This window comes from Coregonus clupeaformis, unplaced genomic scaffold (genome assembly GCF_020615455.1).
Source record: "Coregonus clupeaformis isolate EN_2021a unplaced genomic scaffold, ASM2061545v1 scaf4108, whole genome shotgun sequence".
Lineage (NCBI taxonomy): Eukaryota > Metazoa > Chordata > Actinopteri > Salmoniformes > Salmonidae > Coregonus > Coregonus clupeaformis.
In genome coordinates this window covers 1-16,113 of record NW_025537562.1, presented here as the reverse complement: position 1 = coordinate 16,113, position 16,113 = coordinate 1, and the positions used below count along the sequence as shown (strand labels likewise).

The window sequence follows — 16,113 nt, the reverse complement described above, 5'->3', positions numbered from 1 at the left end:
GTGTTGGTGCTAAACTGTGTGTTACTGGATGCTAGCATGCTAGTTAGCTAGTTAACACACTATTGGTGGTTTGTTGTGACCAAGTGTTGGTGCTAAACTGTGTGTTATTGTTATTGGATGCTATCATGCTAGTTAGCTATGGTGTCATAGTTAGCTAGCTGAATAAAGTGGGTTGAGTCTATTCCTTTAAACATTGAACCGCTGTGGTTCACAACAATTCTGATTTCTAAAGGTGGAAGTTGGGAGAGTTTTTGTTCGGGTGGTTCAGTGAAACAATTTTAGTTTCTGAGGTAGAAGTTTTTGGTGAGGGAGGCCCTGCTCTCTCCTCTCCCAGATGCTTAGCTCATTTCATTCCGATCTCCTCTGCATTTTTGTAGCCATTTGCTACAGCCTGTCAACTATGCCTCTGCCTATCCCTGTTCTCTCCTCTCTGCACAGGCTACACAAACGCACCACACCGCGTGGCTGCTGCCTCTCTAACCTGGTGGTCCCTGCACGCACCCCACACCTGGAGTTCCAGGTCTCAGGCAGCCTCTGGAACTGCCGTTCTGCTGCCAACAAAGCTGACTTCATCCCAGCCTATGCCAACCTCCAGTCCCTCGACTTCCTGGCGCTGACGGAAACATGGATTACCACTGAAAACACTGCTACTCCTACTGCTCTCTCCTCGTCTGACCATGTGTTCTCGCATACCCCGAGAGCATCTGGTCAGAGGGGTGGTGGTACAGGAATCCTCATCTCTCCCAAGTGGACATTCTCAATTGTTCCCCTAACCCATCTGTCTATCTCCTCATTTGAATTCCATGCTGTCACAGTCACTAGCCCATTTAAGCTTAATATCCTTGTCATCTATCGCCCTCCAGGTTCCCTTGGAGAGTTCATCAATGAGCTTGACGCCTTGATAAGTTCCTTTCCTGAGGATGGCTCACCCCTCACAGTTTTGGGGGATTTCAACCTCCCTATGTCCACATTTGACTCATTTCTCTCTGCCTCCTTCTTTCCACTCCTCTCCTCTTTTGACCTCACCCTCTCACCGTCCCCCCTACTCACAAGGCAGGCAATACGCTTGACCTCATCTTCACTAGATGCTGCTCCTCTACTAATCTCACTGCAACTCCCTCCATGTCTCCGACCACTACTTTGTTTCCTTTTCTCTCTCGCTCTCCTCCCACACTACTCACTCTGCCCCTACACAGATGGTAATGCGCCGCCGCAACCTTCGCTCTCTCTCTCCCTACTCTCTCCTCTTCCATCCTATCATCTCTTCCCTCTGCTCAATCCTTCTCCCTCCAATCTCCTGATTCTGCCTCCTCAACCCTCCTCTCCTCCCTTTCTGCATCCTTTGACTCTCTGTGTCCCCTATCCTCCCGGCCGGCTCGGTCCTCCCCTCCAGCTCCGTGGCTTGATGACTCATTGCGAGCTCACAGAACAGAGCTCCGGGCAGCGGAGCGGAAATGGAAGAAAACTAAACTCCCTGCCGACCTGGCATCTTTTCACTCCCTCCTCTCTACATTTTCTTCATCTGTTTCTGCTGCTAAGGCCACCTTCTACCACTCTAAATTCCAAGCATCTGCCTCTAACCCTAGGAAGCTCTTTGCCACATTTTCCTCCCTCCTGAATCCTCCCCCTCCTCTCTCTCTGTGGATGACTTCGTCAACCACTTTGAAAAGAAGGTTGACGACATCCGATCCTCGTTTGTTAAGTCTAATGACACTGCTGGTCCTGCTCACACTGCCCTACCCTATGCTTTGACTTCTTTCTCCCCTCTCTCTCCAGATAAAATCCTGCGACTTGTGACTGCAGGCCGCCCAACAACCTGCCCGCTTGACCCCATCCCCTCCTCTCTTCTCCAGACCATCTCCGGTGACCTTCTCCCCTACCTCACCTCGCTGATCAACTCATCCTTGACCGCTGGCCATGTCCCTTCCGTCTTCAAGAGAGCGAGAGTTGCTCCCCTTCTCAAAAAACCAACACTCGACCCCACTGATGTCAACAACTACAGACCAGTATCCCTTCTTTCTTTTCTTTCCAAAACTATTGAGCGTGCCGTCTTTAGCCAACTCTCTTGCTATCTCTCTCAGAATGACCTTCTTGATCCAAACCAATCAGGTTTCAGGACTGGTCATTCAACTGAGACTGCTCTTCTCTGTGTCACGGAGGCTCTCCGCACTGCTAAAGCTAACTCTCTCTCCTCTGCTCTTGTCCTTCTAGACCTGTCTGCTGCCTTTGATACTGTGAACCATCAGATCCTCCTCTCCACCCTCTCCGAGCTGGGCATCTCCGGCGCGGCTCACTCCTGGATTGCGTCCTACCTGACCGGTCGCTCCTACCAAGTGGCGTGGCGAGAAGCTGTCTCCGCACCACGTGCTCTCACCACTGGTGTCCCCCAGGGCTCAGTTCTAGGCCCTCTCCTTTTCTCCCTATACACCAAGTCACTTGGCTCTGTCATATCCTCACACGGCCTCTCCTATCATTGCTACGCTGACGATACACAACTAATCTTCTCCTTTCCCCCTTCTGATAACCAGGTGGCGAATCGCATCTCTGCATGTCTGGCAGACATATCAGTATGGATGACGGATCACCACCTCAAGCTGAACCCTGGCAAGACGGAGCTGCTCTATGTTGTAGAAACATTTTACTAGATAATCAACTCAAAAATATCTCTCAAGACATCGGAGCCTGTGAATTTAAGAATTTAGACTTTATTAAAGAACAAAGCCTGAGCCTTTCTCCATGTAGAAAGAACTGGCTCTCCTTGGCTCAAAGATCTCCTTTTATACAAATATAAGCGCATAGTCATCCTTACATAGCATACACAGTTGCTATCCTTAGGGTAATTGATTAACTTCTTCCATGGCCACGCCACCCTTATCTTTCAACGTCTAGATGTCACATGTTGTTTTTCTCCAAAAAGGCTATGTGAACTTTTCCATATGACCTCTTCCTCTTATCTCATTATATTGGTGGCAGACCCTTTCTCAAAAATAATACACATACATACATTAAGGCATGGTTACACACTGTATTGGCTATATTGCTTATTTAAACATACATCTGGATTATAGAATGTCAATCATGTTTACTATATTTTACTTTTGACATTTCCCAACATTTGCCTTAATGATACATAAAATAATACCATATATCCCCCCTATGGGACATTCCCCCAATGTCCCATCAATACAAATATTAATCACCCATATCACAAGTATTATAACAATCAAAATAATCAATATCTATATCTAATCAAGTAATTGTCATGTTAACATCACTAAGCCTTAATATTAATAAGTTATTCAGATCAGTCAGTCCACTTATAATTTATAATCATAATCAAATTAATTACCCAAAACAACTTTAGAATGACAATTCTTAATTAGTCACCTTTGTTCCATCATTCAAAGTTAAAACTCTCACCTTGGCACATATTGATACTGGCCGAATGTATATTTATATTATAATAATTCTAGCATTAACTTCCTCATACCAAGAATTACATCAGATCAGTACCCTAATGCATTGTCCAAATTACTATAAATTTAGTAGTGTATAATACCTCCTTAATCAACATACTACCTCAACTAACACTCCATTCCTCTACCGGCACTCAATCTTCTGGCGTCTTCATTATGTTCCTCATTATGTTCTTCATAGTTCATCTTGGATTACCCATAGCAATATCCCAATTCCAATGTCACACCTGAACCACCACACCTCCACCATCATCCTGTTTTGTCCATGTGCCACCCAGTATACCCAAACTAGGAAGAACGTTGCCTTTGCATATACCTCTTTCCTCACATTCTTGAAAGAAAAAGCACAAAAGAGAAGGAATTTGATTGCTTTGATTTGATGCTGGATTCAGGTCTCCTGGCAGGGGTGGTGTCAGACAGGAACATCTTCAACGCCTTTGTTGTTCCTCTTCAGCCGAGTAGAGGATTTTTGGTTTTTATTGAGGTTTACACCATTCTGGGCCAAATTATCTCTGCAATGCATTACGACACCATCCGTTGTAACCTCAGGAAAGGACAGATCATAACAGTTCAGTTGAGTTAATTTCCAATCCAAAACATCCCTAGTAACATTGTCTACATGACAAATCATTATGTTTCACATTCTCCCTTGAATTCTTCCAAACTATATAACCCAATTGTTTTATTGTAACATTCCTATATTTTTCTCATACTCTATTTGACATTACTCTGGTGTTTCCCTTTCCTTGTTCCTATTCTAACAATTGCTTACACTTCTCTCTTCTAATAACACTTTCCCCTGGAAATCTAACACCAAATACTACATCAAATTGTTTATCTAAATCTTGGACTGTTCTCCTTATGTCTATGATTCACCTGTCTCCTTCTTTCATTATCTTAAGGTCACACTACCCCATGTGACTTCCCCATACTCTTTGTGCTGGTTTCTCACACACCAATAATATTTTAACCCTTGTATTTTAATAGTGATCCCTTCCTGTATTTTTAGTTATGGTTCCTGCCTGTGCAAGAATCTACATTCTACTCCTGTCTATATCCCTTCTATGTCTTGTTCTTCTGCTCTTTATTATTATTATCAGTACTCCATTCCCCTTATTATCAGGTAACTAGTCAAGTACATAGAAATCAATGATAAGGATATCTGGTGCATCTTGGAGATCTGGAATCTCTCAATCATCAGTTCCCTCACTCTGGTACAATGGTTAAGATGATACCCGATACTCCCCTCTATCAGTACCATCGTTGGTATAACCTGGACAACGATATGTAGGTCACTTCTGTTGTTAACCTTCCCCCGTCACTAGGGTCTCCGGATCAGCCAGAGTCCCTCTCAATCTATCGATATCGGTCTGTGAAAAGTGTCCTTCTATCAGCCTTCCCATAGGGAAGCTCAGAGTTACTGCTGCAAAGACACAAGCACAGACACACACAAAAAACAACAATGCTACCCAATGGCTGAGGTTGGAACACTCCTATAGTGGGGAACATGAATCTCAGTATCTGTCTCCACCAGTTTTACCATCATTAAGGTAGCCAACAACCCCTGGTACAGGCCCCTCCACATAGGGTCTTTCCAGCTCTTTCTTCTGTAGTCTTTTGCCATCACATAGTCTCCAGGGCTCAGAAAATACTCAGATTATCCTACTCAGTTGGGCATAGTTATCTTCACCCATGAAAATAAAATCTTAAGAACATTGTTAGGTTAGGTGAGACACAGTATGCTACTTATGTCCTCTCATCCGTCAAGAGAAGCCTTGAGATTATGAAGCACACCTGCTTCCAGCTTGTTATAGTCCACTTATCTCATAGACAGACCACCTCTACACCATGCCTCCTATCACAAAAACAAAAAATGATTTAACCTAACCCATAACACATTATTACTACTGCTCACATCCTTAATACACCTTGCATACTTCCCCACAAAACCATAATAAACCATTAAAACCTCTGTAATCCCAACTTCCCCCCTTGGACACATGCATCACATCGGGATTCATGTGTACAAAAAACAAAACAAAACAATATTGCCTATCAAACCTAAAATAATAACTAACCTTAAAATGACAACCCTTGAGCATATCTTTACTTAACTGTATTCCATAACACTATTCAAGGAATACTTCTCCTTCAGGACTAACTCTCTCACTTCATCCTTGTCCTGTTTAGACTAATTTATATATAGGATTTTTCCAAATGTATAAACTTCTTCACAATTATCCTTATTTTATCTAACCCCCTAATTCAGCATGCCTCTAGAATTCACAGTGCGAATTTCAGAGGTCATTGAAATCATTCAATGAATTGTTTCATCCTATAGTATACTACTTCTAACAACCATCAAAACCTTTCATAAATGTTGTAATTCCTTAGTACAGCTCTTTTCAAAATAAATCACACATATTTACTTATCCCTCAGTAAATAAAACCCCAAATGACATGTGTATGCTCCTTTAAGATATTTCACTTCCATCCTGTCAAAAAACCCAAATAGAAATAAAAATCCTATACAACTAACATTTCATACTAAGTCGTTTGTTTGTGGTTATTTGAACACCATATAGTAAAACAATAACCAAACAAAAATGGCCAGGCCTTATTTATTTTTGTAGCTCCCTATGACAACCTAAAAATAAAACTACTTAATTTTACTAACTAATTCCACCCTAGCCTACAGACATTTTTAACCTCCCAATAAAGAAATCCCCATGTTCCTGGAAGAGAAAGTATACATGTCGTTAACATATAATCAACAATCCAAAGATAGTAATTACACACAAAACATCATACATATCTCCCCATTCCTATCTCACCCCTAACACAATATTATAAGAAACTCCCATCAATCCTTAAAAGAAAACTCCCATTTAGAAGACACTATATAATAACCCATTTTATTAAGTTAACTCCACCTTCCACTATAAACCTATAACCCCTTTTTAGTAATTTAAACGTCACAAACTGTTGCATTGATGTTTTCTTTTTTTTCTTCTTCTAAAATATAAACTTATTGTTTCATAATCCAAAACCCATAAAAAGATGTCTACTTAATCCATCAAGTCAACAGCAACAACTACCTCCCAAGGTTCAACGTACTATAAACAATTTATCGTTATCTGAAGTAATAAAACATCATCATAACTCACTGCTGTTTAAACAACTATATAATGTCATAATAAAATGATCAATTATCAAATATCGTTCCTTATTCAACTATCGAGACATGTTCTTCATTAGTTAATCGTCTCCACAAAGCAATACTACCTAATAACATATTCTCATTCTCCTAAGTAGAAATAATTACTTGTATTAAACAATCCCATTCAACATCAAATCAACCTGTCTCATCACCCAATTACTTATTTTTTAAACCCTCTACAATATCTATCATACTCTACCGCTAATTTCCCTCATAACGGTACCTCAACAGATGACAAATTATTTTATATTTATAATAATAAACCAATAAAACATCCAATTCACCAATATGCAATTTCAATTACTATGTTATCCTATTCGACATGGATTAGTAGGACATCTTTCCTATAATGTTATCAATGAAACCAGTAATTCACATCAATACCATCAATGTAAAATATTTGCTTTCTGTCCCCTACTGGATTCGAACCAGGGACCCTCTGCACACATTGACAACATTCACCATCGAAGCACTGTTACCCGTCGCTCCACCAGTGCCACACAAAGCATCTACTTCCAGTTCATAGAGCAAGTGACGTCACCCAACGAAAACCACACTAGCTTTCACCGCTAACTAGCTAGCAATCTCCTGCCGATAACATTCCACCTTTGTCACTCGTTTAATCTAGCAAAACCTAATTCAATGACTAAAAATTACTACCACGTAGTCTCCTCTCCGTTAACATTTTAGTCATTTAGCAGATGCTCTTATTCCAAGCGACTCACAATTAGTGGGCTCATACATTATTATACTTATACTAGCCCCCCTTGGGAATCGAACACCCAACCCTGGCTTTGCAAGCACCGTGCTCTACCAACTTAGCTACAGAGGACCACAGATGAGCGTATAGTGCCCTCCTCTCATAATATTATAATTGTAGCCCATCGCCTTACTTTAGTTCAAAACATAAGTTTGTTTATTCAACAAATCCAGAACCCACTATAAATTGATGCTATTCCCTCAGCATAAAAGCCAAAGCTCCTTGCATCCCCTGGTTTACGTAATGAAAATACATTATCATTCTACAATTCAGCAAATATTCGCATACACCACTGGTGACGCAAACCATAGAATAAAGTAATAACAATTAGAATTTTGTCAAATAGATGTTTTCCATCCAACTATTCAAACTTTCTTTAAATAACTCTTTCAGCTCGATACAGTCAAACAAGTATGACTCTCTTTTAACCGGAAACTAATTCATGGCATTAGTAAAATCTATTCACATCTCAACAATAACTAATAATCCTGACTGTTCCTTCAATCTAAACAACCCACAACTATAGATAAACTATACTTAGAAACCCTAGACTCTGTTCAGCGATGCAGAATCTATGCTTTATTGAAATGACAAGTTAATCCTCTTTTATTCCAATGATAATGGTCAGTAGTTTTAGTATCTGGCACATACCACACTTTATCAGAAAATAGCTTTGAAGGACACAGATCTCACACTCTCAACGTAATCAACTTAGCAGTCAACAAGTCAAACCCCACATTCATTGATTTGGAAAAAGATCTAACAACCAACCAATTGAATTATATATCTGCTTCTGAAATAATAGATAGTTATTACAATGCTTAATTCTACCACATGTCCTATGTACTCTCTCCCATTTCCACATCTGTCTACGTGTTTGAGCAAGTCAACACCTATAATTTTATCCAATCCCTCGTATTTACCACACTCACATAAAATTCATTATATTCCAATTTATTCATATCTACCAAACCATTCATGTTTCTAATTATTCTTTATTGCCACAAATCAGTTAATCACCATCTAGTCTCAGCGGAACAAACAACAAATTACCCAAATCCTTTCCCTCAGTCATAGAATCCTCCTAGAATCATATATGCTGGTCACTATTCCCTGATCTTACAAAATTCTATGACAGGCATTGTTGTACGAAACTCCAAGATATCATTTACAAGAAAAGCTTATTATTTCAATGTATATATAATTATCAAACTCACCTCTATATCTCATCATTCAAACTTCAGAGTGCGACTAATTTACATCATTATACCACTTTTATTCCATATTTATGTTGTTCTTAAACGCCCTTAATTACTTTGTATAACCTACAGGAATATTTTATTCTATCAAAGGGCCCAAATTTGGAATGTTAACCCTATCCTAGTTATTATTTTACTGTAGTCAATTTATCATAATACTGCATCACCTCTAAAGTTTCTAAATATAATGTCAGAAACCTACCCTAACAGATTTATCAAAATACAATGCATAGACGTCATATGACCACACCGATACATGTGACCTGTTCCTCCAACAGGATTTATTCTACCCCTCCTGGTAACGTGAATTTTCTACACTCAGTTGGTCAATGAATATCCACGCTCCATTCACTCTTCCTCTCTTGGTGTGAGACCGGGTGCGTCCTTCCTACCAGGTTATACTCAAACAGCGGTCCAGGACAGGTGCGCCAACCTTTCTCCACCAAACACCGACATTTCAAACGACCTCAAACACAGCTTCTCTCCTCAACACAGAAAATAAGCTGTTATCTGCAGGATTTCTTATTATTCTCATTCATATAGATGAACAGCCACTTGTGCCCAAATGAATCAGACAGTTGAATGACTCACAGCCGCACAAGCAAACCATTCACCATACGAGATGAGCAGACCTACTCTTATTTAACACTTTCTCTATATTTTGAAGCCCTTGTAGCTATTTAACCCGTTCACCTACTCAGGATGACCGGTGTTACTCCAATTTACGGTGTCACCTACGCCGGATGACCTAACTTTTTTACCTGATAGACCCTACCTAATTTTGGCATCATCACAACCCAGGATGATTCCCTACCTACCTGTGCAGACCTCCAACAAAGAATTTCTCATCAGAGCGGTATCCGTAAGTAGCCACCTGCCCGTTCAGTCCTATGGAATGCTAATTTTAGCTCTCCAAAGCGGTATCCACAGGATTTCTATTTATTCAGCCCCCTAGGTATTACACTTCCTCAACACACCTGGACTTCTACTACGCTTTCCTAAGCGACCTGTCAATTCTGCCCTATTTTTTCTGTTACACTTCCTCAACACAGAAAAAAGGAGCGGTATTACACAGGATTTCTGCCTACCTAAGCAGTCCTCAAGACGATTCACTTCCACCAACACGTCTAAAGCGGTATCTGCAGGACTTAACATGTTATTGTCTGATCGCTCAACCAGCTGTACAACCACCCGTGCCGAAATGACCCAGACAGAGCGATCAGCAAGATGAATCAAATGAATCAAAAGACTCAAATCAATTGAACAGACGGTTCAGACAAACAACAGCGACATGTATTCTTAAATTCAAAAGCTCCTAGTGTCTAACTTTCTGGTTCTTAAATTTGGAGAGACCTACTTGGTATTTCTTTAGATGTTGCCGAGCCCCGGATCGGACCACACAAACGTTATACTATTTAAGTAAGAACTTGGCTTACCTTTTTAAAAGCGGCCGCTTTTGTTTGTATGGTCCGTCCAAGCCGTTTCACAACTGCAAATGTATACCGTCACTGATCCCTATCAAGTCCCATCTGGGGTGCCAAATATGTTGTAGAAACATTTTACTAGATAATCAACTCAAAAATATCTCTCAAGACATCGGAGCCTGTGAATTTAAGAATTTAGACTTTATTAAAGAACAAAGCCTGAGCCTTTCTCCATGTAGAAAGAACTGGCTCTCCTTGGCTCAAAGATCTCCTTTTATACAAATATAAGCGCATAGTCATCCTTACATAGCATACACAGTTGCTATCCTTAGGGTAATTGATTAACTTCTTCCATGGCCACGCCACCCTTATCTTTCAACGTCTAGATGTCACATGTTGTTTTTCTCCAAAAAGGCTATGTGAACTTTTCCATATGACCTCTTCCTCTTATCTCATTATATTGGTGGCAGACCCTTTCTCAAAAATAATACACATACATACATTAAGGCATGGTTACACACTGTATTGGCTATATTGCTTATTTAAACATACATCTGGATTATAGAATGTCAATCATGTTTACTATATTTTACTTTTGACATTTCCCAACATTTGCCTTAATGATACATAAAATAATACCATACTCTTCCTCCCGGGGAAGGACTGCCCGTTCCATGATCTCGCCATCACGGTTGACAACTCCGTTGTGTCCTCCTCCCAGAGTGCGAAGAGCCTTGGCGTGACCCTGGACAACACCCTGTCGTTCTCCGCTAACATCAAGGCGGTGACCCGCTCCTGCAGGTTCATGCTCTACAACATTCGGAGAGTACGACCCTGCCTCACACAGGAAGCGGCACAGGTCCTAATCCAGGCACTTGTCATCTCCCGTCTGGATTACTGCAACTCGCTGTTGGCTGGCCTCCCTGCATGTGCCATTAAACCCCTACAACTCATCCAGAATGCCGCAGCCCGTCTGGTGTTCAACCTTCCCAAGTTCTCTCACGTCACCCCCTCCTCCGCACACTCCACTGGCTTCCAGTTGAAGCTCGCATCCGTTACAAGACCATGGTGCTTGCCTTTGGAGCAGCGAGGGGAACGGCACCTCTGTACCTTCGGGCTCTGATCAGTCCCTACACCCAAACGAGGGCATTGCGTTCATCCACCTCTGGCCTGCTGGCTCCCCTTCCTCTGCGGAAGCATAGTTCCCGCTCAGCCCAGTCAAAACTGTTCGCTGCTCTGGCACCCCAATGGTGGAACAATCCCCCTCACGACGCCAGGACAGCGGAGTCACTCACCACCTTCCGGAGACATTTGAAACCCCACCTCTTTAAGGAATACCTGGGATAGGATAAAGCAATCCTTCTACCCCCCCCACACACAGCGGAGTCGCTCACCACCTTCCGGAGACATTTGAAACCCCACCTCTTTAAGGAATACCTGGGATAGGATAAAGTAATCCTTCTACCCCCCCCCCCCCAAAAATTGTAAAGTGGTTATCCCACTGGCTATAGGGTGACTGCATCAATTTGTGAGTCGCTCTGGACTAGAGCGTCTGCTAAATGACGTAAATGTGCCCTTGAGCAAGGCACTTAACCCTAATTGCTCCTGTAAGTCGCTCTGGATAAGAGCGTCTGCTAAATGACTTAAATGTAAATGTAAATGTAAATGTAGAGCGTGCTCTTGTGTCATGGAGCAACTGCCTTTTATTTATCACCCTAATAATATCATGGATTGTTATTGGACTAAATGCAGTTTGTGTGTGCTGCCCTGCCCTGATCAAATCAAATAATGGACAGTGCGTTTCCCTCAAAATATAGGCAGTACATGCAGCCTTTGTTTTTAGTCTATGAGACAGTCAATGTCTGTAGTCCATTAGGGCACTATAAAATCCCTTCAATGTTTTGCCTGATTCCGTTAATTCCCAAGTTCCCTTTTCTCCGTTTAGATTTCCCCGTTGACCGTTTGTCCCTGTTTTGGCAGGTTTTCGCTCTCAAAAGTACACCTTTTTAATAGCAAAACAGCACAATTGGATGTTCTATGTCCACAACAATGTTTAAACCCTATCAGGTGACCATTTGTGAGGTCTGGGAAAAATGTAAGACATTTAGATTTTGGGGTGTAGTTACCCTTAAATGCAAGAGTGCACCAGGAAGAGACCTTTGTTTGGTTAAGCGGTGTTGCTGTAGAACAAATGGCCACTGGAGTGATGCAAATGATCACGGTATAATTCTGCCAGGCAGGCATAGGCTACTTTGTAGTTAACATTTACTTGCGAAGGTTTTGGGAAAGCCATTCCTTCCCTACCAGAAGAAGGTTATCATTAGCATCATCGCTAACGGCTACACAAAGTGTAGATATACGCGCGCACCGCACACATGCACACAGACAGGGGCATTCCTGTGCCGTTTCAGAAAGTTCATGGAAATACGAATCACTGATGCATTTTGTTCATGTCTTATGATTGACTTGGGCAAATGAATGCGTTTTCTAACAAGTTGAATAGATTTAGTTGATTTCTTACTAAGTTCAATAAATGTTTGAATATTGTTGAATTTCGGTTTAATGTCTGGATTCCGTGATTCGGTCCGTAATGCCCTATTTTATAGGGGGCTTGGTCAATGAACTTGTCATAAATCAACATAGGATATGCCCTCTTCCCCCCCAACAAGACTCAAATATATATATATATATATATATATATATATATATATATATATATTGGAAATGTAAGCAAGGGTTGAGCTTCTTCAGTTTGTGTCACAAAGTGGATATGTTTCTGTGTCCCTTTCAGAGTGAGTGACACATTGACTTTATATAGTGTACCAAGAGTTGTTCCTTCGCTTACGGCCATACCAGTCTGAATACGCCCGATCTCGTCTGATCTTGGAAGCTAAGCAGGGTCAGGCCTGGTTAGTACTTGGATGGGAGACCGCCTGGGAATACCAGGTGCTGTAAGCTTTTTGTCCCAGTAGAGCGTGCTCTTGTGTCATGGATCAACTGCCTTTTATTTATCACCCTAATAATATCATGGATTGTTATTGGACTAAATGCAGTTTGTGTGTGCTGCCCTGCCCTGATCAAATCAAATAATGGACAGTGCGTTTCCCTCAAAATATAGGCAGTACATGCAGCCTTTGTTTTTAGTCTAGGAGACAGTCAATGTCTGTAGTCCATTAGGGGACTATAAAATCCCTTCAATGTTTTGCCTGATTCCGTTAATTCCCAAGTTCCCTTTTCTCCGTTTAGATTTCCCCGTTGACCGTTTGTCCCTGTTTTGGCAGGTTTTCGCTCTCAAAAGTACACCTTTTTAATAGCAAAACAGCACAATTGGATGTTCTATGTCCACAACTATGTTTAAACCCTATCAGGTGACCATTTGTGAGGTCTGGGAAAAATGTAAGACATTTAGATTTTGGGGTGTAGTTACCCTTAAATGCAAGCGTGCACCAGGAAGAGACCTTTGTTTGGTTAAGCGGTGTTGCTGTAGAACAAATGGCCACTGGAGTGATGCAAATGATCACGGTATAATTCTGCCAGGCAGGCATAGGCTACTTTGTAGTTAACATTTACTTGCGAAGGTTTTGGGGAAAGCCATTCCTTCCCTACCAGAAGAAGGTTATCATTAGCATCATCGCTAACGGCTACACGAAAGTGTAGACATACGTGCAACACCGCACACATGCACACAGACAGGGGCATTCCTGTGCCGTGCCAGGAAGTTCATGGAAATACGAATCACTGATGCATTTTGTTCATGTCTTATGATTGACTTGGGCAAATGAATGCGTTTTCTAACAAGTTGAATAGATTTAGTTGATTTCTTACTAAGTTCAATAAATGTTTGAATATTGTTGAATTTCGGTTTAATGTCTGGATTCCGTGATTCGGTCCGCAACGCCTATTTTATAGGGCCCTAGTCAATGAACTTGTCATAAATCAACATAGGATATGCCCTCTCCCCCCCACCAACAAGACTCAAATATATATATATATATATTGGAAATGTAAGCAAGGGTTGAGCTTCTTCAGTTTGTGTCACAAAGTGGATACGTTTCTGTGTCCCTTTCAGAGTGAGTGACACATTGACTTTATATAGTGTACCAAGAGTTGTTCCTCGCTTACGGCCATACCATCCTGAATATGCCCGATCTCGTCCGATCTCAGAAGCTAAGCATGGTCGGGCCTGGTTAGTACTTGGATGGGAGACCGCATGGGAATACCAGGTGCTGTAAGCTTTTTGTCCCAGTAGAGCGTGCTCTTGTGTCATGGAGCAACTGCCTTTTATTTATCACCCTAATAATATCATGGATTGTTATTGGACTAAGTGCAGTTTGTGTGTGCTGCCCTGCCCTGATCAAATCAAATAATGGACAGTGCGTTTCCCTCAAAATATAGGCAGTACATGCAGCCTTTGTTTTTAGTCTAGGAGACAGTCAATGTCTGTAGTCCATTAGGGCACTATAAAATCCCTTCAATGTTTTGCCTGATTCCGTTAATTCCCAAGTTCCCTTTTCTCCGTTTAGATTTCCCCGTTGACCGTTTGTCCCTGTTTTGGCAGGTTTTCGCTCTCAAAAGTACACCTTTTTAATAGCAAAACAGCACAATTGGATGTTCTATGTCCACAACAATGTTTAAACCCTATCAGGTGACCATTTGTGAGGTCTGGGAAAAATGTAAGACATTTAGATTTTGGGGTGTAGTTACCCTTAAATGCAAGCGTGCACCAGGAAGAGACCTTTGTTTGGTTAAGCGGTGTTTCTGTAGAACAAATGGCCACTGGAGTGATGCAAATGATCACGGTATAATTCTGCCAGGCAGGCATAGGCTACTTTGTAGTTAACATTTACTTGCGAAGGTTTTGGGGAAATACATTCCTTCCCTACCAGAAGAAGGTTATCATTAGCATCATCGCTAACGGCTACACAAAGTGTAGACATACGCGCGCACCGCACACATGCACACAGACAGGGGCATTCCTGTGCCGTTTCAGAAAGTTCATGGAAATACGAATCACTGATGCATTTTGTTCATGTCTTATGATTGACTTGGGCAAATGAATGCGTTTTCTAACAAGTTGAATAGATTTAGTTGATTTCTTACTAAGTTCAATAAATGTTTGAATATTGTTGCATTTTGGTTTAATGTCTGGATTCCGTGATTCGGTCCGCAACGCCTATTTTATAGGGCCCTAGTCAATGAACTTGTCATAAATCAACATAGGATATGCCCTCTTCCCCCCCAACAAGACTCAAATATATATATATATATTGGAAATGTAAGCAAGGGTTGAGCTTCTTCAGTTTGTGTCACAAAGTGGATACGTTTCTGTGTCCCTTTCAGAGTGAGTGACACATTGACTTTATATAGTGTACCAAGAGTTGTTCCCTCGCTTACGGCCATACCAGCCTGAATACGCCCGATCTCGTCCGATCTTGGAAGCTAAGCAGGGTCGGGCCTGGTTAGTACTTGGATGGGAGACCGCCTGGGAATACCAGGTGTTGTAAGCTTTTTGTCCCAGTAGAGCGTGCTCTTGTGTCATGGAGCAACTGCCTTTTATTTATCATTCTAATAATATCATGGATTGTTATTGGACTAAGTGCAGTTTGTGTGTGCTGCCCTGCCCTGATCAAATCAAATAATGGACAGTGCGTTTCCCTCAAAATATAGGCAGTACATGCAGCCTTTGTTTTTAGTCTAGGAGACAGTCAATGTCTGTAGTCCATTAGGGCACTATAAAATCCCTTCAATGTTTTGCCTGATTCCGTTAATTCCCAAGTTCCCTTTTCTCCGTTTAGATTTCCCCGTTGACCGTTTGTCCCTGTTTTGGCAGGTTTTCGCTCTCAAAAGTACACCTTTTTAATAGCAAAACAGCACAATTGGATGTTCTATGTCCACAACAATGTTTAAACCCTATCAGGTGACCATTTGTGAGGTCTGGGAAAAATGTAAGACATTTAGATTTTGGGGGTGTAGT

At 41.5% G+C, this 16,113-nt stretch overlaps 3 non-coding genes across 3 annotated transcripts; all 3 read left to right on the top strand.

Moving 5' to 3' along the window:
• The first annotated feature begins 12,978 nt into the window (after positions 1 to 12,978).
• LOC123490537 lies at positions 12,979 to 13,097 on the top strand. The gene has a single exon (XR_006660983.1). It is a non-coding gene; the product is annotated as a 5S ribosomal RNA (ribosomal RNA).
• A 1,158-nt stretch (positions 13,098 to 14,255) lies between these two features.
• On the top strand, positions 14,256 to 14,374 carry LOC123490536. The gene has a single exon (XR_006660982.1). It is a non-coding gene; the product is annotated as a 5S ribosomal RNA (ribosomal RNA).
• Positions 14,375 to 15,527: 1,153 nt separating this feature from the next.
• LOC123490534 lies at positions 15,528 to 15,646 on the top strand. Its single transcript, XR_006660980.1, has one exon. It is a non-coding gene; the product is annotated as a 5S ribosomal RNA (ribosomal RNA).
• Positions 15,647 to 16,113: the final 467 nt, after the last annotated feature.